Raw genomic sequence first — 16,449 nt, 5'->3', positions numbered from 1 at the left:
TGCCTACTTAATACCTCTACTAAAATTACTTTCTTATTCAACCAGCCTATACTCATAGATGGTAGATGAAAGGCGTGCAATTGAGATTTACAGGGGAGTGCAGGAAAGTCCACATTAATACATGTCTTAATATATGCCTTGCAATGCTACAAAAGAGATCAGCTGCAGTATTCATTTATGCAAATAAATCTTGTCTGTGTATATAACTCACATCCAGGAACAGGATCCTAAAATGATATATTTAAATAGTTCACTGCTCCATGGTGCAGAGCTAAATTATAGTCAGAAAATAAAGGTCTACAACAAACAAAACCAGATAATGACTAAATGCTAAAACCATTTATAAATAAGTATAGAAATGCAGGCCTGAAGGGGACTTGAGAAGTTATCAAGTCCAGCCCCCTGAATTGAAGCCAAATAAACCTAGACCAGTGGTCTCCAACCTTTTTACACCCAAGATCACTTTTTAAATGACAGACCAAGCCAAGATCTACCGCCCCACCCCTTCCTTGAAGCCCCGCCCTCTTTATTCTCCTCCTCTCCATCACTTGCTATCCCCAATCCTTATACTGCTACTTTAAAAAAAAATTCCCACCATTTCTCGCAGCTACTCATCTGTGCTGTTGCTCGGTGAGTAGCTGCTCCTCAAATGAGGAAATCTAATGTAAATGTACTGTGCAGGCGCGCAGTGCAGAGAAGGCTCAAGAGCTACTCTTAGAGCCCCTGAGATCTACCGAAAGCTCGTGATCTACTGGTTGGTGACCACGGACCTAGACCATTCTTTACAAGTTTTTTGTCCAAGCTGTTCTTAAAAGTGTCTTGTAATAGGGATTCCACAGCCTCCTTTGGAACATTATAATTAGAATGCTCTCTCCAACATCTAACTTAAATCTCCCTTGCTGTGGTTTAAACCCATTACTTATTATCCAATCTTCAGTGAACATGGAAGAAAACTGATCACAGTCCTCTTTATCACTGTTCTTAATATGTCTGGGTCATTCAGTTTGGGATCCACTGTAACCCCCAGATCTTCTAGCTACTTGTGCCCCATTTTGTAAGCTGTACATTTGATTTTTTTCCCCTTCCTAATTACTTTGCACTTGGTCTTTATTGAATTTCATTTTGTCAATTTCAGCCCAATTATCTAATTTGTCAAGGTCACTTTGAATTCTAATTCTGTGCTTTCAAGTATTTCCAGTCCCTCCTAGCTTCATGTCATCTGCGAATTTCATAAGCATTTTCTCTACTTCATTATCCATTCATTCATGAAATACTGATTAATACTGGACACTTGTGGGATCCTACTAAATACATCCCTCCCAGTTCAACAGTAAGCCACTGGTAACTACACTTTGAGTACTGTCTTTCAACCAGGTGTGCACCCACCTTATAGTAATTTCATTTACACCACTTTTTCTTAGTATCATCAGAGGAGATTGAAAACACCAAGTGTTTTATTGATAGGCATACACAGTTTTAATAATTCTAAAAATATGCCTCATGTCTGGAAGTGGGACAGGGAATGTTCTGGAGAGTCCATGTACCTCACAATATTTTCATTCCACAGAAACTTGTAAAATTGTCTGGGTGGAATAAAATGTCTGAATTAGAAGGAATGGATTTCTAGCACTTCCTGTTACTACAGAAATAGGAGGACTGTAAAATGTAGCTGTTCACCTTTTTCTTTCTAAATACTGGCCCACATGTTACTACCATTTGCTGTGCAATACCAAGCACATGATGATGTAAGAAAGGGAAAGCCAATGGAATGATAAAGGGCAGCAGCTCTTCTGCATTTTTACTCAGCAGACACTACAGAAGTCTTGGGATTTAAGTGACTAGTCGACTACCTGATAAGGTAGCTTATAGGGTAGCTGAGTAGTGACTCAACTAGTCACTTCTCCCCTCCCTTGTTGCCTCTCTATCAGAGAGAGAGAGACAGCAAGCGTGGGAAAGAGCAGGAGCCGGTGCCTAGAGGAGCCGACTTAAAGTCAGTTCCCCCCAGCACTGTCTCCACTGGAGGGGGGGGGGGGCAAGGGAGGCAGAGGCACAGCAGGGAAACGGTCCCTGAAGCAGTCTCTGCTTGCCCCGGGTTGACTGCTGTGCTTCTGCTTGGCAGCTCTTACTACATTTAAAAGGCAGAGGCAGCTGGGATAACGAGCACCCAACCTCCTCCTTACCGACTAAGCAAGTAGTCAATGAAAATTCCATCCCTACAGAAGTCCCTTATGCCAGAAGAGTCAACACTGCTGGAAATGGAAGGAGCAACTGCTGGATGTACAGTGATCCTATGTGGTCCCAGTAGGCTTGCAGACAGACAACTGCAAAGTATCTCCTTTTACATGGCTGAGCCCTATTGACAGCAAGGGAAGGCTGTGCTGTAGTTGTATATGTTTGTAATTCTAAAGGAACCCATGCAAGGAGAAGCAAGGAGACCTGAGTAAATGCACAAGTCCATATTTACAGGGAAATATACATCCCAGATTTGTGAGCATCTTGGGATATTTGTGGAAGCTAAAATCTACCAATATGGGACAGCAAATCCTTCTCTGCAAACCAGAGCAATTAGCATGAGATGCAGTTTCCTATCCTAGCTCCAGTGCTCCTTTTTAAGCACAGATACAGAAGGCTATAAAACAAGCTTCCGCTAAAAATATTTAAAAATCTATTTCAGAAGGGAAGTAACAAAACTGAATGGCAAACAAGACAACACAGAATTAGAAAAAGGCTGAAGAGAGTAATAACAGAATAACTATGAAAAAACAGAACAGAACAGAAGAACGAGAGAATGTAAATAATGACCAGAGCCTACTGACTCAGCACACAGCTCTTTCCACCATTGTGCGTGGATTTTCCCTTAAGAGATGCCAGGCAGTTGTAGCAGTAATGCCACTCTCCAGGAGTTCTGCCAGGGAGACATAGCTACCTCCATCCTTGCTCACTAGGACCTGCCTCCAGCCATTTTGTCCCAGTACAAAGAGTTGCAAGCACATGTTTCCAGGCCCAACACAGAGAGTCTCCATCCTAGGGAATCTCATGTAACAGATGGGTGAATCACACCGAGCGAGCGAGACAGAGAGAGAGAGAGACTAGCCCTACAGTGAGTGAGAAAGAATAAACAGAAAAGATAGACAAGGTACCACAATGACTATGACAATTTAACAGGAGAAAATCTGCACAGCTCAAAGAAATCAACATTCTAGTTTCTTATCACATTTTTATTTTAAATTCGATCTTTTTAAAAAAAACCTAACATGCAGAAGATAAAAATTCAGTTATTTATGAGAATGCCATCTCTACCATCCTAAATTTTGAACGGAGTGAAAAACAAATAAAAAGGTAGAATTTATTCTTAGAATTTAAATAATTTAAAAAAACCTTGAAAACTGTATTTATCTTTTCAACCCTAAAACTGGTTGACTCTCATTGTTAACAAAGCATCACTATTAGCATCATTAGCTAACTATTAGCTGACTCCCAGTAAGGTTACCCTGTCACATCCCATGATGCAAAATCTGTACAATTGCCATACAACTTTAAACAAATTCATTCCAGAATTCTTTTGTTTTGTTTCTATGACGTCTAAATATTTTTTGGGAAAAAAACCCTTATTTTGTGAGGGTGGTTTGCTACACATTCCTCAACATATATTAAGTGCTTCACGGTCTCTATAGGTCAGCACTACCATCTGCTTGATCATTGCAAATTATGCACACAGACTGGAATTCATTTTATAATAAGGCAGAGCCCTCATCACAGCAAGTTATTTCACTTTGTCTTTTGAAGTATACTGCTGTAATGCTCCCAGAATTGAACAACTGCTGCATAATCCGTAAAATCAGCCAGCCCACTGGGGTTCCAGTGCTCTTGATGATTAAAATGAGATAGAAAACAATGAGGCTTTAAACTCCATTTTACAACTGCAGACGATTGGCCAGGAGCACTGTAAAAGAGTTGCCTTTATACTTCAAAGCAATACTTTGTACCATGCAAAGATTAAACAACTGTAATATTAAAAAAACCAGCCTCCATGTCTCCCCTACCCATATATTTTCCAAAAGTGTACCATTCATTTTGATTCTCAAACTGAATATCATAGAACAATCATCTTGGCACATGATTAAAATATTCTTTTGGTTAAAAGAATCCTGCAATTTAGAATCCAAATTTAATTTTAAAAACTGTGGAATTTTAGTTTGAGTGGAATGATTTTAGTTTGAGTGGAATTGAATTGGTAAATACATTTTCCCAACTTTTAAATGTTGCCCATAATTTGCTAAAAATGACACCATAATAAGAATTCCAGGTCTGTCTCTAACAGCTATTTATTAAGTTTGAAATTGTTTTGGAACAACTTGTGACTCAAAATTCCCTTGTGTATGTATAGCAAAATACATTCATTAGGTTTTAACAATAGAATAGTCTTTGGAAATACTGAGCTGCTGAATTCTGAGCTTGGTTCTGGACATTCAACCCTCCAGTCACCTGAAGAAATGGGCTGTGCCCACGAAAGCTCGTGATACCATCTACATGTTTTGTTAGTCTTTAAAGTGCTACCAGACTATTTGTTGTTTAAGTTTTTCCTGTTACAGACTAACTCGGCTATCCCTCTGAAGCTTTAAAATGACGTAAACCCAGATTCAGGCTCCTTCACTAGGGATATATGTTGAACTCTGCACAAACATCTAAAATCGTGCAATGTTCAAAAATAAGTATGATTTACTCCATTTTTAATCAGGTGAAAGTTTGCCCCAATGATTTTTGAATTTTTTGTCTGACAAATTAAAATGAGAAACATCTATATGGAGAGACATGGCCATTTCACCATTTCATTAGCTTCAACCGACAGAAAAAAAATCAGGTGCACAAAATTTAAGGCATAATTTACATCAACAGTTTAAGTCTTAAAGTGGGTCAAGGTGCTCCGTATTAGTATATTGCCAAGCCTGCATTAGCCTCACTAACTTCAAAAGGATGCTGTCCATATGGAGCTCATATGGTATCAGGGCTGGTGTCTAGAATTGATGTTTCTCCTCACAAAAGTAAATTACAGATTTTGGCCCTGATTCAGCAAATCATTTAAGCATGTATTTAACTTTAAGCACAAATAGTCCTATGCACTTAAAATTAATCATGTACATAAACCTTTGCAGGATTGGTGGTCTTGTAAAATAAACTGTAATAAACATAAAGTTACCAGATTAAGGCTAACATTTTCAAAGCACCTAAGGCCTTGTCTACATGAACATTTATTTGATGGCAAGCTAAAATGTAAATCTAGCCATTATTAGTCTGTTGTCCATTAAGCATTCTTGTGAACCCTGCTGCCACACACTAAAATTTATGCAGTGAAATTTCATCTATCCTCTTTGAAATGGAAATAGGTTAAAGTGCACTATGGAACATTTACTGTGCAGCTACAGAATACACGTGGACATTAAGTGTACAGCAGGCTGGGGCAGGATACATTTTTACCCCAGCTTGCCACAAAATAAATGTTCTAGACAAGACCTGAGCAATATGAGAGATTTTTGGCTGTGTCTACCCATCATGTAGAGTATGTTAATGTGGACCGAGTATCTTTCAGTTTATTCCAACAGTATTCACCCAGGACAGTTAGAGTGCAATACTTTGGTGTATTTTGCAATTTATATCCTGCAATGCAGTGTAGATAAGTCCTAAGTCCTATTGTCAAAAGTGACCTACGCACTTGGGACAAGGTCTCCACTACACAACATAGCCACCCCTTCTTGGGCAGATGACTTAACTACACTGTCAGGAAGCGCTCCTATCAGCAAAATAGCATCTTCACTAAAGTGCTACAGCTGTACTAGTGTGTTATCCACTTGTGATGGGATGGACTAAGTCCCAACACCCCCTACAGGAGGCTGGAGGCCTTGCCACACCCCACCCCAGCGAGAGGAGCAGAAAAGAGGAGCTCCGGGCAGGATAGAATGGCTGCCTCTGCAGTGGCCAATGAGGGCTCAGCAGATCAACATAACAGAGGCTGCTGGGCTAGGGCCTGGCAGTTCGTCACAGGAGCTTGACCCAGACAGACCTATGTACTGACTGGGAGAACAGCAGCACTGCAAACAGGTTCGAGTGCAAGCTGAACTTTAGGTCTGGGTGAGGCCCAGGTCCAGTGGCTGAAGACTGGCCACAAGCCAACTAGAAGAGTTGATAGCACCCTTAACAGGGTCTATTGAGAACCCAGCCTCAGAACCTTGAGATGACCAGATAGAGCAGCATCCTGGGGAAATGGCCCAGGGAACAAGGAAGGAGCAAACAATGGAGACTCATAGCAGGCACCTGATACTTATAAGGTCCCTGAGCCAGGACCCAGAGGAGCGGGTGGTCCTGTGTCCCCTCCTCTCCCTCCATACCCTAGCAGCTACAACAAAGGGGCAAGAAGAAGCCTGGTCCCAGGCCATATACCGACATTTCCTCTGCTACAACTGGCCAGGCAAGGAGCTTACCAGACACCCTTGGCCACAGAAGGGCACTGACAAGCAGATAAACCTTGTTACGCCACTGTATTACTGTATATGAAGATAAGCCCTAGGAACTTTTTCTCTAAGGCACATTTATAATCATCACAGTTGCAATGTACAAAAAAAACCATATTACATTCCTTGTGGCATTCCCTATAGTATTTACAGAAGCTAAAACAGTTAATTGGGTACAAAGATATAAATGGTTTTTATACTAAGCATTTTACATTACTACATCTGAAGCAGCACAAAGAAGTTAAAAAGATCCTTTCAGAATTCTGTCTAATTTCATTTAGGAATTATCTGAAAAAGAGGAGGATACTCTGTATTAGAGACCCAAAAGATATTGAGCCATAGTGCCACTGAGAAAGGGAGTACAGTAGACTGCCGATAATCCGGAACGTATGGAACCTAGGTGGAGCCGGATTATCAGATATGCCGGAGTATCAGGAGGTACTATAAACTGGTTATGTATATACTGTATATAAAGTGTTCTTAACCCTTTTTATTGTACATACTGTATACAGTATACTGTAATGTTTTCATTTTTAACCCTTTTTTACCCTTTTTGCTCAGTTCAGCTGCTGTCTCTGTTACCTTGTGACTCATTTTTTGCCGAAGCTCACTCACTAGGCTCTTGCCATTTTGATGCCGGAGTATCAGGAGTGCCGGACTATTGGATGCCGGACTATTGGAGTTTTACCGTAATTGGTTTGAGGTAAGTGAATGAAAGAATCTGAAATGAAAGTACAGTTCTTCTATCTGAGATTTTTCCTGTTTTTAAAGTGACATTTCTAGTATTTATTCTTCTAAAACTTCTTTTCATTGTTTCTATTACATTTGCTTTCAAAATTAAAATGAAATTTATTAGCTTATTATGTGAAAATTCTTTTAGCTTCATTGTCTTTGGGGATAAATTTGTTTAGAATATCAGTTATGACAATTATCTACAGCTACACTTTCAACCCTAATGCATTTTTAATAGCATTCTTCATCAGCCAGTGATTTGAATTTCAAATTTCCTTCTATGAAGTAGTAAAAATTACAGACAGAATTTCTATAGCAATATTCATAATAAATTGTTCTTTTTTATTTACTCTAGAAGAGCTCTCTTGCAGAAAAGGCTCGTTCTGGTTTAAATGCCCATACGGCTTGTTATATTTAGTCACCCACAGAGGGTGAAAGTGACAATAAACTTAAATGTCTTCCCCAGCATCATATTCAATCTTAATGTGTTTGGATGTGATGTTTCTACCTGTCTGCTATTAAGAATGTTTCTTGTTCGCTCCCCATTTGAGAAACCTATCGATGCTCATTCCATGATTCACCGAATAAAATGCAATGTAGCTTTAAAAGGGGCCATTTTATTTAAAAATCATACATGTTTAAAAACAAATTTTCTTTACTAATGTTACTGATAGTATGTTAAATGGTTACATTTGAAATGGTTTACATTTACCTTTTCTTGTTTATGATGTTCACTTCTTCAACTTGGAAAATAAAAAAAATAGTCAATTTCTTTAATCTGTTACAAACTTAAAGAAATACAGCCTATGATAAAAGAATATTATGGTTGAAAAGTCAATCACTAAAAGCTAGGAAAGATTAGAATTAACATAAACTTTGTAAGCTTTATTCATCCCTTGGTGCATACGCTTTATGATATAATCTTCATTACTTGACCACATTCTATTTTTTCTCCATAGAATCGCTGCATTATTCATTGCATTTGATGAAGAGGGCTCAGTGAATGAGCAGTTATTCAATATTTATACTTATTATTCAATTGTTCATTCCTCACTATGCCTTTACTATTCACTATTTACACCCTGCCCCAAAGAAAGAATTATTAATTGCTTCATGGGCTTTTCTATGCTGCTTATCATTATAGTATCTGAATGCTTCACAAGCTTCGGAACACATCTCTATAAAGTGAAAGGCTGTCATTCCTATTTGGGAGATAAGGAGCAGAGGTAGAGAGATTGGGGTAAAAATTTATCCATTAACTTGGAGACCCAATTTGAGACAGATACATCCTGATTTATCAGCATATCTACCATTAGACAGTACTTTATACGTTCAAAGCAAACCTTTCATTGTGTTTAGCTGCAGCTCTAAATTCTCCACACTCCAGCAAATCGTACCCTTGGGTCCCAAGTCAGGCACCCAGAAAACAAGGCAGACACAATTAGTGATATCTATGAAAAGTTTAGTTTAAAAGTGGCTTGATAAGAACTTTGTGGCTGGCGCAGAAATAGAATCTAATTCTCCAGGGCAGTATCCAACTGCCTTAACTACGAGACTATATTTTCTCTTCATGCAATAATTCCATTTCATTCACTACATACCTACCCGATTGTGCAAGGCAGTAACACAACAGCCTATTTAGCACTAAGGCAGACTAATCACAACTATGATCATATTATTTTTTTTAAAATGTTGTTGACTGTATAAAATTCAGATACAATAGTTTGGCCACCTAGGACATCTGATTTGTTATTATTGAGACCTAATCGTTTCATATGAAAATACTTGATGAGAAAACTCCTTTTCTGAATAATGTTTTATTCAACTGTCCTTTCTACCATACAATTAATTAAAAACAAAATATTTCAAACAATTCCACACAAGAGTAGTCAATGGGACTACAAGTGTAATCATTTGCACCATTTAGGTCCAATGTTGTAAGAGTTCACTCAAGTCCTCACTCTTCAGTCATCACGTTAAAATGGTGCTTTGTCCATTTTGACTGTACAGGGATGAAGTAACAATTGAATGGCTTTTATACCCTCTTAATTGAAGGGGATTTCATTATGATATCTTATATTCTCCCCTTCGGTGCTCAGAAACTAACAACTTTATTACTGCACAGGTCCAATTATATTTTGTAATTTGCTTTTTGGTGCCTGTTTTGGACAACAACATTACTCAGATAGCTATATATTTAAGAGGGGGGGCTGATAATTACTGCAAATTTTACGGTTTGGTGTGCACAACACTCAGTATATTACTTTATTTTTCTAACAATTACTCATTTAAATGAGGTTCAGTATAATCAGTTATCACTTTCAGGGCAGGTCTCTTCTAACAAATACATATTTTCATCTTCACGCAGCCTCCAAATAAACTTAGTAAAGATGGATTTTCATTTTACATATTAACTGCAACATTTTCAAAACTCAAGACTGAAGTGCAGTGGAAAAAGCAGGTGACATTTTCAATGAGTCCTTAAGACCCATTTTCAATAGTGACTTAGGCATTGGAACACCTATCACTTTCAAAAATAAATTAGGCACTTAAGGCCAGATTTTTAAAAGGTCTGTAGGTTCAAAATCTTCACTGAAAATGAGATTCTGGTACCTGAATACATTTGAAAACTTGCCTTTTAAGCTTCTAAATCAGTTTGATGTTTTAGCACTTAGCACTGCAATACCTAACAGCTTTAAAAATCTAGGCCTAAGTTACAACTGAAAACAGTCAAATCCTACTGAGAAAAAAATAAGGTTCAAACTCCGGCAAGTCAAAGAATGAAAGAATTTGAAGAGCAAATAGCTAAGGACACAAAAATTACCAGCAAACGTACATCAGAAGCAGGAATCATGCCAAATAGTCTGGGGAACTACGGGTGATAGAGGTTCTAGAGCACTCAAGGAAAACAAGGTCATCGCAGAGAAACTAAATTAATTCTTCATATCAGTATTCCCAATAGAAGATTATAGTGTGGCAGTCACCCTGCTTCAGAAAAAAAAGGATTAAACATAGTCCTATTGACGCACATGGCTCAATGTTCCCCACTGCTCTCCATAGCTCCTATTGGCCATGATTGTAGGCAATTGGAGTGGTAAGAGAAAAGCGTCCAGACAGTGCTTTTCTGCACTTCCATTTCCCCAGCCAGGGAAACAGGAGACAGGAAAGAGCGCGTGGAGCCACTTTCTCCCCTCCTGCACAGCTAGGCAGAGCCCATGGGTCAGATCCTCCCCTGGACTCGGAGCCCCCTTCTCCTCTCCACTGTGGGGAGCTCCATAGCAGGGGAACAACGGGGCAGGCTGTGGGGCTGGAGCGCCAGCGCTGGCTCCCCGATTCTGGGGCCAGATGCTTGGGGGCCAGATCTACGCTAGCTGTGGGTGTTCCCTAGCCCTGTTTTACAATACGGAAACATGAGGACTATGCATTAAAACATTTAAAGAAGGCATGTCTAGACTTCAAAATGAAAGAATTTTAAGGTTTGGATACAAGCCAAAGTTTTTTGGCAAGTCTGACTCAATATCGAGGGTACAAAACTCAGAATTTCCAGTCCTCCTTTTGGTGGACATATGTTTAAACAACATCCCTTTGGAATTGCAGTCAACTATTGTTATTAATATTATCAATAATCAACATTAATCATAATAATACCCCAAACTGGGAAGCGGGGTCTAAATGAGGTGGATATAACAGCTAATTGGCATCAAACATAAGCAACAAAGTAAGAGACTGTAATATTCTGCAATATGCCAGTGAGAAGAAACGTGACTTCAATATGAATACATTCCAGAATGGATGAATGTGATCTGTTAGACAGGCACCAGCAAGTTTAGGGGAAAAGTACAGTGCAAATAGGAAAGACAGGAGTAATTGCACAAAGAACCTAAAAAGTGGAGGCCTAAAAATCATGAACATGTTACTGTATCTTTAAAAAAAGTCACCCAATTTTTCACAAATAAATGTTCAAATTGAAATGACATTTGAGTACAGTACAGATTGACAAGGCATGATTGTAAGAAAAATGCCTTAGGGAATTTGTCAGGGAAAAAACCTGTTCTGAAATATTTTGAAATTAACAAAGACTAAAATCAGTGCAAGATCGGTTGTACTGGGGACTGTTAGTCTGCAAGGTTAACTGTCCAGTGGCGAAGAGTTCCTAATCCCTGGTTAAAACACAACAAAAATATTCTCAGATTAAAAAAGTAGTGCTGACAATGTTGAGCATTGTTGGGAGCATTTTTATAAATATGTTAACAGGAAGAAATCAGCTGATCAACCAGGAGAAACCATACTGCAGAAACCACTATTCTAAATACCAACTAAAATTCAGAAAGTGATCAAGAAATTGTAAAAAAGCTTCCCTAACTGTGAAACAGGCTTGGTGAGGTCTTTATACGGGTATGCTTTAAAGATAACTGTACATAGTAACAGCAAGGAACTGTGGGGGAAAAGACACTGAAGTAAGTATAATTCAAGTGCTACTAGTTTGGAAACAGTTTGGTAAGACCATCTGAAAAAAAAATACAAAATGAACTGCCCTTACTAGAGGTAGAGAAATAAAACCTCGACAGATGAAAGGAACTCCCACTCCCCCCGGATCCCAGTTATCTCCAAACACAAAGGCATATTGGGACTAGAGATTAAATTTCTGCACAAGGGACATTGTGTCATAATACAATACAGCATGAGGTAAGAAATGCTAAGCATAATCAACAGTGCGCCGGTGAGTACTGAGAAATATAAGAACAGAGTCAGAAAAGTCATATTCTGTCCAGTTGTGAATGCTGCCATCAAAGATAAGGTATCCATGGGTAAAATATGCTCTCAAAGGAATCAAAATGCAAAATAACCTCTGAAATTACACGATATTCCCAATTGCCAATGGTCTGCAGTTAGCACACATCTATTTGAATTAAATGGAAAAGATTACCACTGAATAGCAGACCATTTCTATTTTTCTTGAAGCTGTGTAGTTACTCATCATTCTGCATTTTATAATTTGTTCCCTCTAGGTTTCTAGATGAGTTAATAACAAATACTGACATTACATTTGTGAGATTCACTTTATCCTTTTTATATATACATCTATCAGCACAAGCACATTACATCAAGCAGAAGTTTGTCCAAATAGCAAAAACTCAAAAGGTTTCATATTTAGCATTATTAGAATGTTACAGAACAACTGAAAATACTTCATTAAAACCTCTAGTGTAGAGACAGAAAGAAAATAACCTTATGATTAACATCTAAATTCTTCACCCAAACACAAACAATTCTGTATTAATTACAAAATAATTATAAGCCAAGAAACACCCAACAGCTCAAAAAAAAAAAAACCCCCCTCAAGAATATAGCACCTACCAAAAGGGATCGTTGTCTAATGAGGTCTTCTGAATACTACAGTAACAATAATACAAATAATAAATAAAAATACTAACGAAACTGCATAGTGATAAGCTCAATCAGAAAATAACTGGTAATCTGTAAAAGTAATATCTATAGCAGGAACACCAAGATTATACACCCAAACCATTCTGAGGGTTCAGCCATGCCATTTTTTCCAATACACAGGGAATAAATGGCTTTTCAAAGGCACTATGAGAACATTCTTGAGGATCAGGGTCCTGTATCACTCCTTTGAACATGTAGGTGAGAAAGGATGATGTGGGCCTAGGATCTTGCTTTCCTCTAACATGCACAGCCACAGAACTGTACCAGTGTATAGGGGAGTATGTGCTGTGTCAGATATAGATCAGTGCAACAATACATTGCTTTTACTCTGCAAAGACATGATCTATCACAAAGTAAAGTATAATGAAAGCATGGCAAAGATCTCATCCTTCAAAGACAAAAACACAGTACAATTAGGATGGTGATTGTACTGTAATCTCAAAGGTCTTGTTCTTAAAAGGTTTCTGCCTTGATAAGAATTTGACATGACTTTTGTGTTTATCTTAAAGGCAGAAGCTATGTCAGTTTGACATAACACAAAAGGAATTAACTGATTTCAGGATCCTTTTGTGGATGGTATGTATTAAACAGATAGTATAACACTTGAGGGATTTTTTTGTTATAATAGAAGACATAATGCTTACACTGAAGAAGGGCTCCGTGAAGCTTTGTGTAGCTTGAAAGTTGATCCAATAAAAGATATTACGTCAGCCAGTTGGTCATACTTATTTAGAATTGTAAGTAAATCATACATGTCTTTTTAAAATATAGTCTTGGAATCAGATACCATCTGAAATTCTTTTCTAAGCAGAAAAGATTTCTACTAAGAAATCAAAGGATTGTCTTATGATAGTACAAGAAACGCTAACCTCCAAAACTGAAGCCAACAGAAGCAACATGATGTCAACCTATAAATGCAATATTTATTGTTATTGTCAGCAGTGTCTGTCAATAAGGAACTACCATACTACTAAACGCCATTACTGCCATTAATAACAACAATATCACTAGACAACACCAAACCGTTAGACCTCCATGCATAGCCTTATGGAAAGGGGGAGGAAAAAAGGGAATTTATAATAATTGATTAATTAATTTCAGAGGGGTAGCCATGTTAGTCTGTTTGAGCAAAGACAATGAGGAGTCCTGTGACCCCTTAAAGTCTAACACATTTATTTGGGCATAAGCTTTCATGGGCTGGAGCCCAGTTGGTCATATCCTTAAATAAATGTGTTAGAGGTTAAGGTGCCACAGAATTCCTCATCGATTAATGAAATCATAGATTATAATATTATACATATGGATACCAGAGTAAAAGCATTTCTTCACTAAATGATGCTTACCTGCATTCATGTTTATAAATATTTAATCAGGCTGTCATACAAGATGAAAGAAAGGCTAGAAGAGAGCAGTGGGTTAATCAGGCCATTCTTTCTCCCAAAGAAAGTTGAGTCCCAATGATTTCAGAAAATAAAGTTCTTCAGACAGTTCCATAGGAGCAATCTGTATAATTTTGAACTTGATTGGCAGCCGTTGCTCAAAGGGAGAGATCCACTGGAAAAACAGAGATACTGTAGATCCAGAAGATTTGCTTCTCACAGCAAAGTGACAGGGGCAAAAAAATGGGAAAAACTTCGTAACATTGCTTTGCTGGGAGTTTGGTTCCTTCATGTTTGAATCCAAACAGCTCAGTTCAAGCTATCAATTTTGTCTTATTTCCAGCCAAAATATATATAGATCTCTTCTTAGAATTCACTGAGAGGAAGAAATTTCACTTGAACCAAGCTTGTGTTGATAAATTAAACTCTTAAGCAGGTGAGTTTTACCTAGCTTTAGTCTTGAGGCATCTAGGATAATCTGTATACTATTGTCTATGGGGAATGCAGTACTCCGGATGATATTTTGTGTTGTGCCTGTAAGAAGTTCCTAGCATAACTGAGTGTTGCGGTGCTGCTCAGATAGTTCATAAACCAGCTAAGGAAAATCATTCATGGGTCCCTCTACACCACTCCCACCCTCTTTCTTTGTATAAAAGGGGCCAAAGGGAGGGGTGTGGGTCAAATCCACCCCTAATATACACAACAATCAGATTCCAGCCACATTTTGTGAACTAAAACTAGTTAATTAGTGATCAAAATAAAATGTCAACGTATGACATAGGATTAAGTAGAGAAAGAGTTGCCCCATTTGACTACTTGCCATTAAACTGCTAGTGCCTCATTGAAACTTTCTAAAATGTTTGTGTGGAAGAGAGGAAAATTTTCTAATTCTTGATTGCTTGACATGTACAATGATTTCCTGACACTTCTTACAGAGTGGAGATGTCACCCTGGTGACCAGATTAATTTTTTCCTTTTAATATTATTACATTCCAAAATTCTACCAGTCATAGAAACAGGACAAGGTATTATTCTCCACATCCTCTCCTACAGGAATATACTACACTTTATTTTGATGTACTTTTAAATAGTTGTCATTGTTTTGTCTATAAAATATATAGCTGACAATTCAGCTTTACTGTGCTTTTGAAGTATTCTGGATGAAAGGTACTATCTTAGTATTAGTCGTTTTAACCTGTTCCTTTTAAAATCCTACTCAGCTTTCTTTATCAATTAAGACATTTGAAATTAAAAGAGATCTTTGCTTCTGAGGAGCTTATCTACTCCTCCCCATTTTCCTGTTTGCAGATGTCACTTTATTGTGACATTACAACTGTTTTGGGGGGAAGTCACTCTTGACGTCAGTTGTGAGCCATTTGATGGAAATAACTGGCATATAAAATACTCAAAGGACTATAGGGGAACCATGTTAGCACAATTAAATGAATAAGAGTGGGCATAACTGTCTCTCATTAATGATGGGCTAGCGATGTAGTCATTTTTAGACATAAAAAAAGGACAATGTTACTAACAGAGAATTTAAATAGAAAATAACAACAGACCAGAAAGTTGAAATAGGTGTATGCTCTCTGTCTCCACTTCATACAAGCCCATTTTAAAGAGGAGGAGGAGGACTATATTTGCTTGGTAGAGACCTGGTACATCTAACAATTAGAATACTAGAGTGATGACTTACTCTGGGCAATGTGCAAATTCTTTACATAGCTCCTAACCCAATACCAGCATGGGGTATCTCATTAACAGAGACTTCTACAAACAAACATCCACCAGGAAATAGTACAAATAGAACAAATCTCCACCTGGAAATAATAGGTGACCCACTTGATTAAGTTTCCCTTGTGACAGGTGTCAAAATGTTGATTTAGTTTATTGGAGATAAAATGGGAATTTGTTTTCTTGTGATGGGAAGCCCAAGACTGAGACCTCAGCAGATCTGGATTTTACTCCTGGGTCCTTCAGTCTTACTGTGCAAGTTTGGGTAAGTCACATCTATGTTTTAGTTTGACCAACTGTGAGCTAATGAGGTAATGTCTAACTTAAAGAGCTGCGGCAGGTTAAATCCAAATGTTCCAAATGTTTATTCTGCTCTTTGAGATCCCTGGTGGAAGATTGTTATAAAAATACAAGGCATTATGTCATTTTATCACAACATCACTGCAGTACTACGTGGTGAGTTAATGACAGTAGCTGAAGTGACAGGAATGGAAATCCTATTCTCAAACATCTTGAGTTGCACCAAAGAACTGATTGTGATAAACAGAAAGCACTAAGGAATTGATTCAATCAAGACTGCCAATTTAGAAGCAATGCTGATTTTTACTCAAAAAAAATGCTGAGACCTATCTTGAAATCTTCTATGAAAA

The 16,449-nt window shown here is 38.0% G+C and overlaps 1 protein-coding gene across 3 annotated transcripts in view; it reads right to left on the bottom strand.

Moving 5' to 3' along the window:
* DOK6 (docking protein 6) overlaps positions 1-16,449 on the bottom strand; it is a 363,863-nt gene that overhangs the window by 199,940 nt on the left and 147,474 nt on the right. The window lies entirely within an intron of this gene.

The sequence above is a fragment of the Pelodiscus sinensis genome, chromosome 2 (assembly GCF_052426305.1).
Source record: "Pelodiscus sinensis isolate ZL-2025 chromosome 2, ASM5242630v1, whole genome shotgun sequence".
Classification (NCBI taxonomy): Eukaryota; Metazoa; Chordata; order Testudines; family Trionychidae; genus Pelodiscus; species Pelodiscus sinensis.
The sequence above is the reverse complement of the archived record's forward strand: the minus strand, read 5'-3'. Positions and strand labels throughout refer to the sequence as shown.